Here is a 15,544-nt window from a genome sequence, read left to right on the forward strand (position 1 = left end):
GCTTTTTTCACTTAGTATACTATCCTTCAGGTTCATCTGTGTTGTCACATATGATAAGATTTCCTTCTTTTTCTTAAGGTTGAATAATATTCCACTGCATGAACATGCCATATTTTCTTTATTCATTGATTTGTTGATGGACAGTTTGTTTATTTCCATATCTTGGCTATTTTAAATAGTGCTGCCGTGGACATAGCAGTGTAGTTACCTCTTTGAGATGCTGATTTCAACTCCTTTGGATGTATACTCAGAAGTGAGATTGGGGGTCCAAATATGCATTTTAATAAGATTTATTGAGATATAGTTCACATACCATTATTTTCACCTTCTAAAAGTGCCATCTTCTCATATGTGCTGTGCTAACTCACTGAGTTGTGTCCAACTCTTTGTGACTTTTTGGACTGTAGCCCACCAGGCTCCTCTTTCCATGGGACTTTTCAAGCAAGAATACTGAAGTGGACTGCCATTTCCTCTTCCAGGGGATCTTCTCAAGCCAGGAATCGAACCTGCGTCTCCTGTGTTTCCTGCATTACAGGTGGATTTTTTACTGCTGAGCCATTGCAGAAACCCCACCATCTTCTCATATATTTGTCCCCTATCTTTTGGATCTGTAACTCTTTTGTTTATTTGTTAAGGTTGGCCTTATTTTATAATTATTATCCACCTCTCACATCTTCTCTACTCATATCCTTAGTACCTAGCATTTTTAGGAGCTCAATTGTTTGTTAACTTTGCTTGCTGACTATATTTGTGAATGTATAAAAACACTGGTTAAGTTCAAATTCCAAGATGAACAAAAATGAAATACATATGAGAAACCTATGCGCACTTTGACTTTTTCCTGTGTCTGACTCTTTTGTGACCTCATGGACTATTCCCCACCAGGCTCCTCTGTCCATGGGATTTCCCAGGCAAGAATACTGGAGCGGGTTGCCGTTTACTTCTCCAGGGGATCTTTCCTACCCAGGGATCAAACCCAGGTCTCTTGCATTGGCAGGCAGATTCTTTACCACTGAGCCGCCTGGGAAACCCTGATTTATTCCTAGAGAATGTATATTCTTTTCAAGACAACACATTGAATTTAAAGAAGTTTAGCAATATTAACATACTATAATCCAAGACAGGATCTTAATTAATAAATATGTCAATTGTCCTTTCATTATGCAGATTTTAGTCAGGATCTTGACACAGAAAAAATGGGTACTTCTTATGCTTAATCAATCTTATCGATCCCATTTTTAAAATGAGGAAACTAAAGCCCAGAGTAAAAAAGTATTATTTCAGGAAATGGTATCTCATTATTCGATATTATCTGAAGACTTTAATCATAAGCAGTTTCCTGCAGCTCTGAGAATATTACTTCCCCTACATTAATCAGCACTGTGAGCTGTAGAAGACTACAGATGCTTGATCATTATATGGATTCTGGGACTCCACCATCTTCCTATGAGTTAGAATCTCTGGGAATGGGGCTCTGAAATCTGAATTTTTAATAACCTCCTGAGAAGATTTCTATGTACATTGGAGTTTGAGAACCTCAACTCTGCATAATTAATAATACATTAAACCAAAGTATCTCAGGCTTGGTTGAGCATCAGAAGCCCTATGGAACCTGAATTACCCTATTTCTGGGCTCCAGTCCCAGAGATTCTGAGTCAGCCAGCTTTGAAGTCTTCTCCACTCTACTCTCATTTCACCAAGAAAGACTGAAGGCAAAAGGAGAAGGGGGCAGCAGAAGGGGGCAGTGGAAGATGAGGTGGTTAGATAGTCACTGACTCAGTGGACATGCATCTGAGCAAAGTCTGAGAGATAGCAGAGGACAGGGGAGCCTGGAGTGCTGCAGTCCATGGGATCACAAAGAGTTGGACACCACTTAGCTACTGAACAACAACAACAATATGTTTTTCAGGCTAAGTGATCCCTGCTATGAAAGAAAGTTGAAATACTATGTGTGTGTGTATATACACATTCAACAAGATCGTATCAACTTCCCAGATCACCAGAAAAAAATGTTAATTAGGAAAAACTAAGATTCTTGGACTTACTGTAATAAGACAGAACATCAGCTTGACAGACAAGATTGTGTCTCAAAAGAGGAAAGTCAATGGAGGGTATTTAGAGGATTTTACAGAAGGACAAATGATGTTGGGATAAAGGCCTTGGAAGTTAGGAAATGGACTGGGCAGAGTTTACAACACAATAGCTTTGGGTTGTTGGGCACAGGGAGGTCAGGGTCTTCAAGAGTCTCTATAGATGGGCCAGTTACTCTTCGTAAGTAAGTCATTTTCATTGGCTCTCAATTCTTATTCCCCAGGAGCAAATACATACTTCCTGGAGAAAGCAGGTAAATTATTTAGTCTGGTCCCAGGATTATTGAACACAGGAGGAAAATATGTTTGCTTCCACTGAGTGCTCAGTCGTGTCCGACTCTGCAACCACATGGACTGTAGCCTGTCATGCTCCTCTGTCCATGGAATTTTCCAGGCCAGAAGGCTGGAGTGCAATTTCCTCCAGGGGATTTGCCATTCCTTGCCATTTCCTTCTCCCAGGGATCATCCCGACCCAGGGACCAAACTCGAGACTCTCGCATCTCCTACATTGGCAGGCTGACTCTTCACCACTGTGCCAACTGGGAAAATTTGCACTGAAGCTTCAATTGTCCCTAAAAGACCACTTTCTAGAATTTTACATTCTGTGAGCCCTGTGGTAGAAATCTACCAAATAATGTTTATATTTTCACATTTTACAGAAACCATTCCAACACATTGTATATTATATTATTGATACAATAACGTGATGTTTTTAAGCCAAGTTATTTAATATCCCCATTTTACAGACTAGGACATGAAAACTCAGGAAAATTATGTAATTTGTCCTAAAAGTAAGGTGCTTTAGCTGGGAACTGAACACTGCTATTCAGACTCCTAAATCCATACTCTTAAATAGCACCACAAACAGGTTTTACTATGTTACACTGGAGGCTTTAAAAAGAAGAAGAAGAAAGAAAGTGCTGAGAAATCTGGAGTTAGCCCTTGAAGCTTGCTTAATGTATGAATAATTTGGTCATGGCAAAACTGGAAGGACCTCATTATAATTTGGCCCCAACTCTAAATTTCCAGAATCGTGGACCCTAGAGAAGGAGCTATAACTGATCAATAGCAGAGTATTATTATACGTGGTAATTAGCTGCATATAAATCAACTGAGAAATAGGAAAAAAAAATGATGGTGTCCTGAGTGTAAAAAGCACTGCATAGCACTTTTGTCCAGGTTGATTAGCTCCTTTAATGCAGACAACCTAGAATTAGTTTTGTAGGTTCCAAATTATAAACTCTTACAGAGTGAAATGTGTTTTTCAAGGACACAAAGCACACCCCGCCCCCAAACCTGACCAGGAAGTTACACAACTTTTCAAGTGGAAATTTACTTGTGGGACTTAATGACCCATGTCACTTCCATTAACGAAATGAAATATACCACACTTCCCTAAGTCTCTTTAAATTACAGATTTCTCTAAACGGTTCTTTTCAGATAAACAACTGCAAAAATTCCCTCCAAACTATAGAAGCGTACTGGATGCATACAGAAGCATATGATGATCTGGAAAAAAAAAAATCATGAAGGAAAATAAGGGGAATAAGTCACAATTGATTTCTTCACTCTTCAAGCAGCAGCAGATACTTGAAAGTGTTAGTTGCTCAGTTGTGTCTGACTCTTTGCAATCCCATGGACTGCAGCCCTCAAGGCTCCTCTCTCCAAGGAATTCTCCAGACAAGAAGACTGGAGTAGGTACCATTCCCTCTTCCAGGGTGTCTTCCCGATCAAGAAATGGTAGGTCTAACACATACAATGAACTATCTCTTGGATACTGAATGCCAAAATAGATTAAGTATCTTCTGCAGGGCTTCCCTGGTGGCTCAGATGGCAAAGAATCTGTCGGTAATGCAGAAGACCTGGGTTCAGGATCCCCGGGTCAGGAGGATCCCCTGAAGAAGGTAATGGCAACCCACTCCAATATTCTTGCCTATAGAATTCCATGGACAGAAAGCCTGGCGGGCTGCAGTCCATGGTGCTGCAAAGAGTCAGACACGACTGAGCAACTAACACTTTCACTCTCAAGTATTTTCTGCTGCTTGAAGAGTAAAGAAATCAACTGTGCTTTCCTCAAGTGGGGTCCGGAGAAGGCAATGGCAACCCACTCCAGTACTCTTGCCTGGAAAATCCCATGGACAGAGCAGCCTGGTAGGCTGCAATACATGGGGTCACTAAGAGTTGGACATGACTGAGCGACTTCATTTTCACTTTTCACTTTCATGCATTGGAGAAGGAAATGGCAACCCACTCCAGTACTCTTGCCTGAAGAATCCCAAGGATGGGAGCCTGGTGGGCCGCCACCTATGGGGTCTCACAGAGCCGGACACGACTGATGTGACTTAGCTTAGCAAGTGGAGTCCATACACTAAATCAGGGCTCTCAGCCCTCCCTGTACCTTGCAATCATCTGGGAAGCTTTGAAAATCCCTGATTTTCAAGCCTCACTCCAGACCACAGGGTTTTTTAATTTCCCCAGGTGATTCCAAAGTGCCGGCAGAATTTAGAAACAGTGCTCTAAACCAGTGGTTCTCAAAATAAGCAACAGCAGCATCTGGGGACTTGTGAGGTATGCAAATTCTCCAACCCAACCACAGCCTCTCTTGAAACAGAAATTCTGGGGGCGGGACCTAGCAATCCTGTTGCTGCACGCCTCCAGGTGATTCTGCTTTAAGCAGCAGTGCTACTCAGAATCACTGTTCTAAATATAAGGGCTGCATTCCTCCACCTGCAGCTTAAGGGAACACAAGCCTGACCTGCCCCAAACACAGCTTGAGACCTTCGACTTTTGTCTAAAACCAGAAGCTGCTATTGACACAACACCCAGGCCTCTGGCTTTAGGTAAATTTTGTGAAGTATCCTGTGAGTGTAAACTGTGGGACTTTAATGTAGACATGAACAACAGAAGTCCTGGGCCACAACTCCAGAGCTGGTCCCGTGAGGCAGGCTGGTCTGACATAGAGCATCTTCGGGGACCACAGTCAATAACCCATGGCCAACATTTGGGGGTTTCCTTGCAGGATACATTACACCTTCTTCCAGCTGCCAAGATTTTTGCTCAGGGATTCACCTTTTCCCCTTTTAGTCCTTGAGCAAAGTCTCAGTCTTCAGGAACCAGGCCAGTCACCTAAAGGCTCTGGCACTGAGGACCCCTTGGCCCCACCTTCCTCTCCACTCCGTCTCCTCCCCTCCTCCTGGCAACACAAGCATCACCCTGGAGAACCATCCAGTGCTTCCACCATATACTTCCTGAACTTCCTCATTTCCGAGGACATTTCCCTAGGTTCAAGCTCACCCGTTTTCCCCCTACAAGTCTTTTAAATCCACTAATTCAAGCATCCCACCCCTGCCCCTCAGCCTCCTCCCCTTCCAGCGCCTTTGCTTGGATACTCCTGCTTCACCTCACCTGCCCTTCTCATCTCTTGACCCTCATTCTCTTTTTTTGTTCCTTCTGAGAAAATAAATGCCCCTCATTCAAGGGCAGGGAATTTAAAAAGGCACCTTTTTCACCCCTCCAAATACTCATCCTGTCACCACTATTTGAATTTCACTATTGCCTCGAATCTCTGCCACTCTCATATGATGGAGAAAGTCCCCCCTGCTTTTCAAAGGCTAATCAACCTATGTGTTCTGGTCCCTCCCTCTCCCCCTTTTCTAAAAATTTTCACACCACTCAGCATCTGTCCTTATTTGTGTCTACTTTTTCAATCATACCTTGAAACTGGATCTTTCTCATCGACTGTTAAACATGATGGCTTCCCTGGTGGCTCAGATGGTAAAGAGTCTACCATCTACCTGCGATGCAGGAGACGTGGGTTCAATCCCTGGGTTGGGAAGATCCCCCTGGAGGAGGGCATGGCAACCCACTCCAGTGTTCCTGGCCGGAGAATTCTATGAATAGAGGAGAATTCTATAAACAGGTGGGCTACAGTCCAGGGGGTCACAAAGAGTCAGATACCACTGAGCAACTAACACGTTGCTACTGCTGCTGCTGCTAAGTCACTTCAGTTGTGTCCAACTCTGTGCGACCCCAGAGACGGCCGCCCACCAGGCTCCTCCGTCCCTGGGATTCTCCAGGCAAGAACACTGGAGTGGGTTGCCATTTCCTTCTCCAATGCATGAAAGTGAAAAGTGAAAGTGAAGTCGCTCAGTCGTGTCTGACTCTTCACGACCCCATGGACTGCAGCCAACCAGGATCCTCTGTCCATGGGATTTTCCAGGCAAGAGTGCTGGAGTGGGGTGCCATTGCCTTCTCCAAACTAACACGTTAAACATGAACTAATCATTCCTGACTGAATCTTTCCCTGTATGAAGATGCATGCAGGCACTGTTCTATTCCCACCTTTCTTGCTCATTCTTCCCATAAGGGTTGTTTGCATTTCCTCTGTTTATGGGTTCATCATTTGTTCCTCAGCCCTTCTGGTCTGGTTTCTGACCCCCTACACTACTTTTCTGATGAAGTCAGCTCCATGTGGTCAAACCCAGTGACTGCTCTTCAGTCCTCATTGTCCTTGACTCCTCGGAAGCATCTGACACCCTTGGCCATTCCCTTCCTCTCCTCTTTCCTTATTTACTTTTAAATTTTCTTTCAATGTGGACCATTTTTAAAGTCTTTATTGAGTTTGCTACACTACTGATTTTTGGGGCCGTAAGGCAAATGAGACCTTAGTTCTCTGACCAGAGGTTGAACCTGCACCGTCTTTACTGGAAGGCAAAGTCTTAACCACTGGAGTACCAGGGAAGTCCCCTCTTTCCTTTTTATGTTCACCCATTAATCCCCCCTAGAAGATACACTTCATGAAAACACATGGATTATCTGTTTTGTACCTGATGTATCTATATCCTAGAACAGTCCTGGCACATAGTAAGTGCTCATTAAATATTTACTCAGTGAATGATTGAATCAATTGCATAAATTTCCATCTCATTATAGTACATGAAGGGAAGTGCAACTAGAAAAGAACATATGATGGGGGTCTATCCTCATATTAGGGAGAGGCGCAGTGTTTGTGAAGGCTTCTGGTTTTGACACTCCCACACTCTCCAACTTTTCTTTCCACCTCTCCAACCTCCCCTTCCCAATCTCCTTTATCAGATGCGTTCTCCTTCTCTCACCCTAATGTGCCATTCCTCAGGCATTGTTCCTGGACCCTATTTTCTTCACACCTTACAACCCCTCCCCAGGTAACATTAGCCATGTCATTTTCCATCTACATACCCATACCACCTTCAGTGAGAAGACCTCAGCCTGGGCCTGTCTTCCGAGCTCCAGACCAGTAGATCCAGTGGATCCCTGCCTGCTCAGCATCTCTGCCTGCATGTCTTATTGCTTGTTGTTCAGTCGCTGAGTCATGTCTGACTCTTCATGACTCCATGAACTGCAGCATGCCAGGCTTCCATGTCCTTCACCGTCTCCTGAAGTTTGCTCAGATTCATGTCTGTCGAGTCAGTGGTGCTAGCTAACCATCTCATCCTCTGTCACTCCCTTCTTCTGCCTTCAATCCTTCCCAGAATCATAGTCCTTTCCAGTGAGTCAGCTCTTCACATCAGGTGGCCAAAGTATTGGAGCATGTCCTGTATGCACCTCAAACGGGACGTGTCCAGAATTAAGTAGACACACTATGGCTTCTCCATTCCCCATATTTGCTTATTTTCCATTGTTCTCTGTCTCAACAGGTAACACCACCTTCTGCCTAGTTATTCATGCTTCCTTCTCACTTATTAATTCTCCTTCCTGGAACTGAGGATAATGATTTTAGACATGATTATAATAAATGAGATTCAATCTATTAGGCCCCTCATTCTTTCTTTAAATTTTTATTTATTTGGCTGCATCAGGATCTTTTGTTGCAGTGTGAGGGCTCTCTAGTTGTGGCACTTGGGCTTAATTGCTCCATGGCTTGTGGGATCTTAGTTCCCCGACCAGAGATTGAACTCGCATCTCCTGCTTTGGAAGGTGGATTCTTAACCACTGGACAATCAGGGAAATCCTCCCTAATTCTTTTATTCTCTACTTACTGCTGCTGCTGCTAAGTTGCTTCAGTCATGTCTGACTCTGTGCCAACCCATAGACGGCAGCCCACCAGGCTCCCCCATCCCTGGGATTCTCCAGGCAAGAACACTGAAGTGGGCTGCCATTTCCTTCTCCAATGCATGAAAGTGAAAAGTGAAAGTGAAGCTGCTCAGTTGTGCCGACTCTTCGCGACCCCATGGACTGCAGCCTACCAGGCTCCTCCATCCATGGGATTTTGCAGGCAAGAGTACTGGAGTGGGGTGCCATTGCCTTCTCCTCTCTACTTACTAGATGTAGATAAGTCTCAAGTATAGTACACATACATAACTTTCCTTTACAAAATTGCTTTATCTGGAGTTATTAATTGCCTCTTTTTTGGTTTGTTCATTTCATTTGTTTGCTAACTATATTTTCCCATACTTCAGATAGCTCTATTAAACACTTCTAAGTACACTGTTCAACTTTGTCAAACTTGATGCATAGTCCATCCAATCCATTTTCCTCCCAGGGATATATATTTTTTAAGAATCCTCTCCTCTTTTTCTCTTCTCTCACTGTTCCCTTGTTTCCTGGACCCCATGTCTTCTTCCTTTCTTGGTTTCACTTCAGTTCAGTCACTCAGTGGTGTCTGACTCTCTGTGACCCCATGAATCGCAGCACACCAAGCCTCCCTGTCCATCACCATCTCCCGGAGTTCACTCAAACTTATGTCCATAGAGTTGGTGATGCCATCCAGCCATCTCATCCTCTGTCATTCCCTTTTCCTCCTGCCCCCAATCCCTCCAAGCATCAGAGTCTTTTCCAGTGAGTTAACTCTTCCCATGAGGTGGCCAAAGTACTGGAGTTTCAGCTTCAGCATCAGTCCTTCCAAAGAAATCCCAGGACTGATCTCCTTCAGAATGGACTGGTTGGATCTCCTGCAGCCCAAGGGACTCTCGAGAGTCTTCTCCAACACCACAGTTCAAAAGCATCAATTCTTTGGTGCTCAGCTTTCTTCACGGTCCAACTCTCACATCCATACATGACTACTAGAAAAACCATAGCTTTGACTAGACAGACCTTTGTTGGCAAAGTAATGTCTCTGCTTTTGAATATGCTATCTAGGTTGGTCATAACTTCCTTCCAAGGAGTAAGCGTCTTTTAATTTCATGGCTGCAATCACCATCTGCAGTGATTTTGGAGCCCTGAAAAATAAAGTCTGACACTGTTTCCACTGTTTCCCATCTATTTCCCATGAAGTGATGGGACCAGATGCCATGATCTTTGTTTTCTGAATGTTGAGCTTTAAGCCAAATTTTCACTCTCTTTCACTTTCTTGGTTTACGCTCTCATTTTAATGAAGTATTTTCTTTAGTAGCTTCTAAGAAGCATCATGAAAAAGATTGAAGGCAGGAAGAGAAGGGGACAACAGAGGATGAGATGGCTGGATGGCATCACTGACTCCATGGACATGAGTTTGAGTGAACTCTGGGAGTTGACGATGGACAGGGAGCCCTGGCATGCTGCAGTCCATGGAGTCTCAAAGAGTTGGACACAACTGAGTGACTGAACTGAACTGAGAAGCATCAAGTAAATTTTTGAGGCAACATGTCTGAAATGTCTTCACCTTATCCTCATATTAAGATACTAATTTGGTTGAGTATAGAATTTCAGGTTGAAAATAACTTTCCATCAAAATTTTGAACTTATTTCATTGTTTTTATTTTATAAAAAATGCTGTGGTTGAGAAGTTTGATGCCATTCAATTTCCAGTTCTTATATGTGACATGCTATCTATGGAAGATTTTGAGCTTCTCTGTTAGGTACTGGAGATCTTAAACTTTGTAATGGACCCTGATACATATATTTTTTAATCATTCATTCCTTAGACTTTTACAATCTGAAAACTCAAGTTCTTCAATTCTGATAACTTTTTTATATTATTATTAATTTTCAATATATAATTTCCTTTCTAGTATTATTTTTTCTATTCTCTTTTTCTGGATTTAAAGTTTTATTCTTTTTTTTCTTGTATCATCTCTTTTTCCTCTAACTTTTGTCTTCATATTTAATTTTGATTTCTCCCTTTCACATCAGAGGCTTTTCCTAAAATGCTGTCATCCTTGGATATTATAATTCAGCAAGCTACACTGTGTGTTTGAATGAGTTTGTTGATTTGGTGGGCTTTACTGTGCGTCAATGGTATGGCCATCTGGCTTTTTCATAGAGACCTTCAAATGTCAATTTCTGCACATTTTTATTCTGTGGTAGTTCAGTTTCTCCAGAGAAGATCCTGTGGTCTCCTGTGTGTGTGTATAAGCTCCTGGTGTGTATAAGCTCTCCTCCTGGTGTGTATAAGCTTCCCTTGACTTCCTGGAGCAGGTGGATGGGAAATTTTTGATGTCTTATAACCAAAAGTGGGATCTGGCTGCTCACTGCTCAAAAGCCAACAGAGAAGCTAGTTTGGTGGAAAGGAAAATTTCCTTTAGTTTGGATGCTGGCAGCCAAAAGGAAAAGCAGATGCTTGTCCAAAGGCCTACCCTCCCGTCTTCCGACCATCAGTGGGCAAGAGCTTTTCTAGACAGAGTGCAGGGGCAACACGCAGAAAGAGCATGGTAAGCTCTGACAGTCATCTTGAAATCAGCCATCGGCCATTCTCAGAATTGTGGCAGCTTATGTCATGGCTGCAGTCTGGTCACCATGTAGTTAACTTCTTCCACCTGATGGAGGTCTCAGTACTACAAGACAGCTCGCAGGATAAGGCTCAGAATATTATATACAGCCTCTGAGAAGGAACTAAGGATCCTTCACTGTGATTAATGACTACATTATTATTATTTGGCCTCCTTTGACATTTTCCTTTGTTTCTGCATTTTCTCACTTCTCTGATTAAATTTATTCTTTGGCTAAGTTTCTTCCACAGACAAAAGACAGGCTGAGGACATGTGGGACAAGGACCATAGGGGTCTTGCTCTGTTTCAGTCTCACTTTTCAGTTAGCAGACTTTCACTTAATCCCTCACTTTCCAAATTCTGCATCTTGGTTCCTGAATACAGTATCCCTCTAGTTCAGTTTCTGCATGGGTGCTCTCTCCCGTCTCTCTGGGCTTTACAGAGTGATGATATGTAGGGAGCATTAAAATGAATTTATCTAGGCAGAAATTTTGGAATCTGACCTTTCTTAGGAGCTGACAGTATCTCCCCAGAGAGAAATAGCTGTGAGTGGCTGGATACAGGCAGGATTTCTTGTCCTTCCTCTGACTCCAGGTTTAGGGTCTGTTTCCTAATTCCCATGTTCCTTTTGCCATTAGTATTTTATATTGGATAGGAATACAGCCCTATTAATATGTAAAATTTGGGTAGAACTAAAAGGAAATCATGGAGAAGGCAATGGCACCCCACTCCAGTACTCTTGCCTGGAAAATTCCATGGATGGAGGAGCCTGGTAGGCTGCAGTCCATGGGGTCGGACATGACTGAGCGACTTCACTTTCACTTTTCACTTTCATGCGTTGGAGAAGGAAATGGCAACCCATCCCAGTGTTCTTGCCTGGAGAATCCCAGGGATGGGGGAGCCTGGTGGGCTGCCTTCTATGGGGTCGCACAGAGTTGGACACAATAGAATCGACTTAGCAGCAGCAGCAGCAGCAAAAGGAAATCAACCCTGAATATTCATTGGAAGGACTAATGCTGAAGCTGAAGCTCCAATACTTTGACCACCTGATGGGAAAAACTGAGTCATTAGAAAAGACCCTGATGCTGGGAAAGATTGAAGGCAGGAGGAGTAAGGGACGACAGAGGATGACATGGTTGGATGGCTTTACCAACTCAATGGACAAGAGTTTGAGCAAGTTCCAGGAGATGATGAAGGACAGGGAAGCCCGGTATACTACAGTCCATGGGGTCTCAAAGAGTTGGACATGACTGAGTGACTGACAACAAGTCTTTGTTGTTGTTGTTTAGTCACTAACTTCATGTCCACTAAGTGGTGTCTCTTTTGTGACCCCATGGACTGTAGACTGCCAGGCTCCTCTATCTGTGGGATTTCCCAAGTAACAGTATTGGATTAGGTTGCCATTTCCTTTTCCAGGGGGTCTTCCCAATCCAGGGTCGAACTCACATCTCCTACACCTGGCAGGTGGGTTCTTTTTCACTGAGCCACCAGAGAAGCCCAAACCTAACTCTTGAACAAAGGTTTATTTGTATCAGACCTATGCAGTAGGGCTTAGAGACACCATTTTGTGCATTGTTGGGGTGATGGGAGAAATGGGAAGAGGCTGGTGAAGAAATGTAAGTGTTTGGCTGAAAACATCTTTGTGGGACTGTCTCTTTGACCAATGTTTCTTTCCTTGTTTCCTAGAACAAAGCTACTGAGTAGTCATTGCCCATTTTTAAAATCACTGGATTTTGAAAGTTGTCCCCATTTATGGCAACAACAAAGAAAACAAACAACAACACCTTGGTGTCTCACTAAGAGAACCTCAGAATTAGACCAAAAGAAGAACATTTTAGAAGGGGTGTGGGAAAAAGAGCTGATGACTCTTTTCACAGTTGAGATGATACACCTAACACTGTGCTAGTCATTATAATGCACATAAATGACTGACTATTTATGAGCCTCATTAAGAAGGATTAAAAGAAATAGGTGAAACTAATTTTAATAATATAGTTTAATTCGCTATTTCCAAAACTATCACTTCAACATGTAATTAGTATAAAATGTCACTGAGTTATATGATATTTTCATGTTTGTTCTGAGTCTTTCAAACCCAGTATGTGTTGTATTCCTCCAGCACACGTCAGTTGGGACTTAATCATGTTTCAAGTGCTTAATGTGGGCATTGGTTACTGTACTGGATAGCACAGCTCTTAAACCATTCATTACCAATGGGAGGCAATGGGCTGTGACTATAAGTTATCACGACTGTAAGCTTCTGGTGAAACCCCAGTACATTGAACCATTCAAATGCAAAGCAGGTGTGACTGTCAATAAGCCTTGCACCTTTGAGCTGAGAAAACTGTGAGCCTCCTGGACATAAGGCCTTCGGAGCCATTGAATGGGAACAGGCTTTCTGTCTGAAGGACTAGCTCAAGAAATCCTGGGCATTTTCCTTTCTTGAGGCATCCAGTATTTCCACCCCCCCCCCCACCCTCACCCTTTTACAAATTAAGGCTTTTATTTTCCTAATTTTCAATGGGAAATAAACTTTTGTGGTAACTAAGGTGTATTTCATGAGCCTCTTGGGAATTTCTGGAATTCAGATGGAATTTCATTGATGGTGTACTGATAAACAAAGCAGAACAGACTCCATCTTCTTTCTGGGGTGGATGGGCCTGAACTCGATTATAACTAATTTCTATATTAATTGAACAAGCATGAATTCAAATAATATGCTACTTTGCCTCGAAGTATACTAAGATTCCTGGGATCCCAAATGCATTATCAAGATGACCTAACTCATTCTCATTCTGCAGACCTGTTGTTTGGATTGGTAAATACAGCATTTTATCTGAATCTGCTTCATTCCATGAGCTATTTGCTTGTTACTCCTAAAACAGACATGGCTGGGACAGGAGGGTGGGGTTATCCCCTTTCTAGACCATCTGGCCCCTCTTGTTTCAGATTCTAAGAAGCATCCTTGGCTGCTCCATCCTCCATGTTTCTCATACACAGGACTGACAGGCATTCATTAAGATGGAAGTGCACACCCTGTTTGCCTTTCAGAGGATCAGCAAAATTATTTTTTGTCTGCATGAAAGATGGCACCTTGAAATATTCCAGTCCTGGTCAACTCTTCAGACAAACGACCTGCTTATTGTCAAATTGCCAGCTCAGGCCAAGGCATCTCCCACTCCTGGTCTGCCTGAGTCCCAGCAGTCCTCTCCAACAAGCCTCTCACACTTCTAAAAAGGTGACAATTTAGCAGTCTGTTTATAAAACTGCCGAAGGAACATTTATCACGAGGTGCAAACAGAAGAGGCACTGGAGAGAAATGTTTTTCACCAGGTTTTCCAGAACCCTACCTCCCAGGCCTCCCGGACATCTCTTGTTTCCCTGAGCAACCCCTCAAATATCAGAAGAACATGATTCAGCAGAACAGGGGACCCCAGAAGGCAGATGTGTGAAAGCTTGGGCCGGCAGACTGGAATGGTTAGAAGGGTCAGAATCCACCACAACTGTGTCCAAGGGATTATTAAAATAATATGCTGAAGGGAAATTTTTCTGATTACAGCAAGAGTCCAAGAGGTTAAGAAACTGCTGATAAAATATCCCTGACTGACTGGAGTTGCCCCTGGCGTTATATTACATTTTGACAGGCTGCCCATGTTGGAAAACAAATAGATATTCCTTCAACAAGATGGTGACAAATCAATTCTTTTCCAGGAACAGCGGCCACTGGAGCATAGATTTAGGAGCATTATGCAGTTTTCTCTAGTGACTTATCCAGTTTGCTGTCTGCCAACTTGTTTGAACTTCTTTGGGGGAAATACCAGAATCAGAAGTTAATGTCCTGAGGAGAAGCTACCATCAGAACATTACTCATTAACTGAGAAAACCTGAAAATAACCAGAAAGATCTGGCTGCAGTCATTGAAGCCAGACCAACATGGAGCCGCTGTCTCTTTCCTCCAGAGGTCACTGGTCAGGCCATCCATGACATGCTTGGGAAATAAGCTCTGATGGACCACCTAGCCTGTGTTATACTGTTCAAGCAGAGTTATGAGGTCTTCCAAGCACTACAGGATTCCCTATCACTGATCTCACTCAGATGTTTACAGCCAGGGTACGATCCACCTTGAGGCTGCCCTGGTGGTTCAGCAGTAAAGAATCGGCCTGCCTTGGGTGGGGGAGATCCCCTGGAGGAGGGCTTGGCAACCCACTCCAGTATTCTTGCCTGGAGAATCCCATGGGCAGAGGAGCCTGGAGGGTTATAGTCCATGGGATCGCAAAGAGTGGGACACAACTAAGTAATTGAGCACATGTGTACATACACACAGTCACACACATACCCTCTCACACACTCACACTCATTCACACATGCTCACACAGTCACACACACACACACACACACACACACACACACACTCGCGATCCACCTCAGATCCAAGAAACTAGCCTCAGCTGGGCTAGCTGCCTCTCCCACCCTCCTCTCTCTCTCTTCTCTCCATGTTTGCGTTCTCTTTCTCAGCCAACAAATGGAAATGGAGATTTAAGCAGTGGGGTCAGGGACTTCCCTGGTGGTCCAGTGGTTAAGACTTCACCTTCCATTGCAGGGGGTGCATGTTCAATCCCTAGTCAGGAAGCTAAGGTCCCTCATGCCTTGGGGCCCCAAATCCAAAAGAGAACAGAAGTAATATTGTAGTAATGTTCAACAGAGACTCGAAAAAATGGTCCACATCAAAAACCAAAACCAAAAAAAAAAAAAAAAAGGAGTGGAGGGGTACAGCTGGGAGTCAGGCAAAAG

The sequence above is a fragment of the Ovis aries genome, chromosome 1, assembly GCF_016772045.2.
Source record: "Ovis aries strain OAR_USU_Benz2616 breed Rambouillet chromosome 1, ARS-UI_Ramb_v3.0, whole genome shotgun sequence".
NCBI classification, from domain to species: Eukaryota; Metazoa; Chordata; class Mammalia; order Artiodactyla; family Bovidae; genus Ovis; species Ovis aries.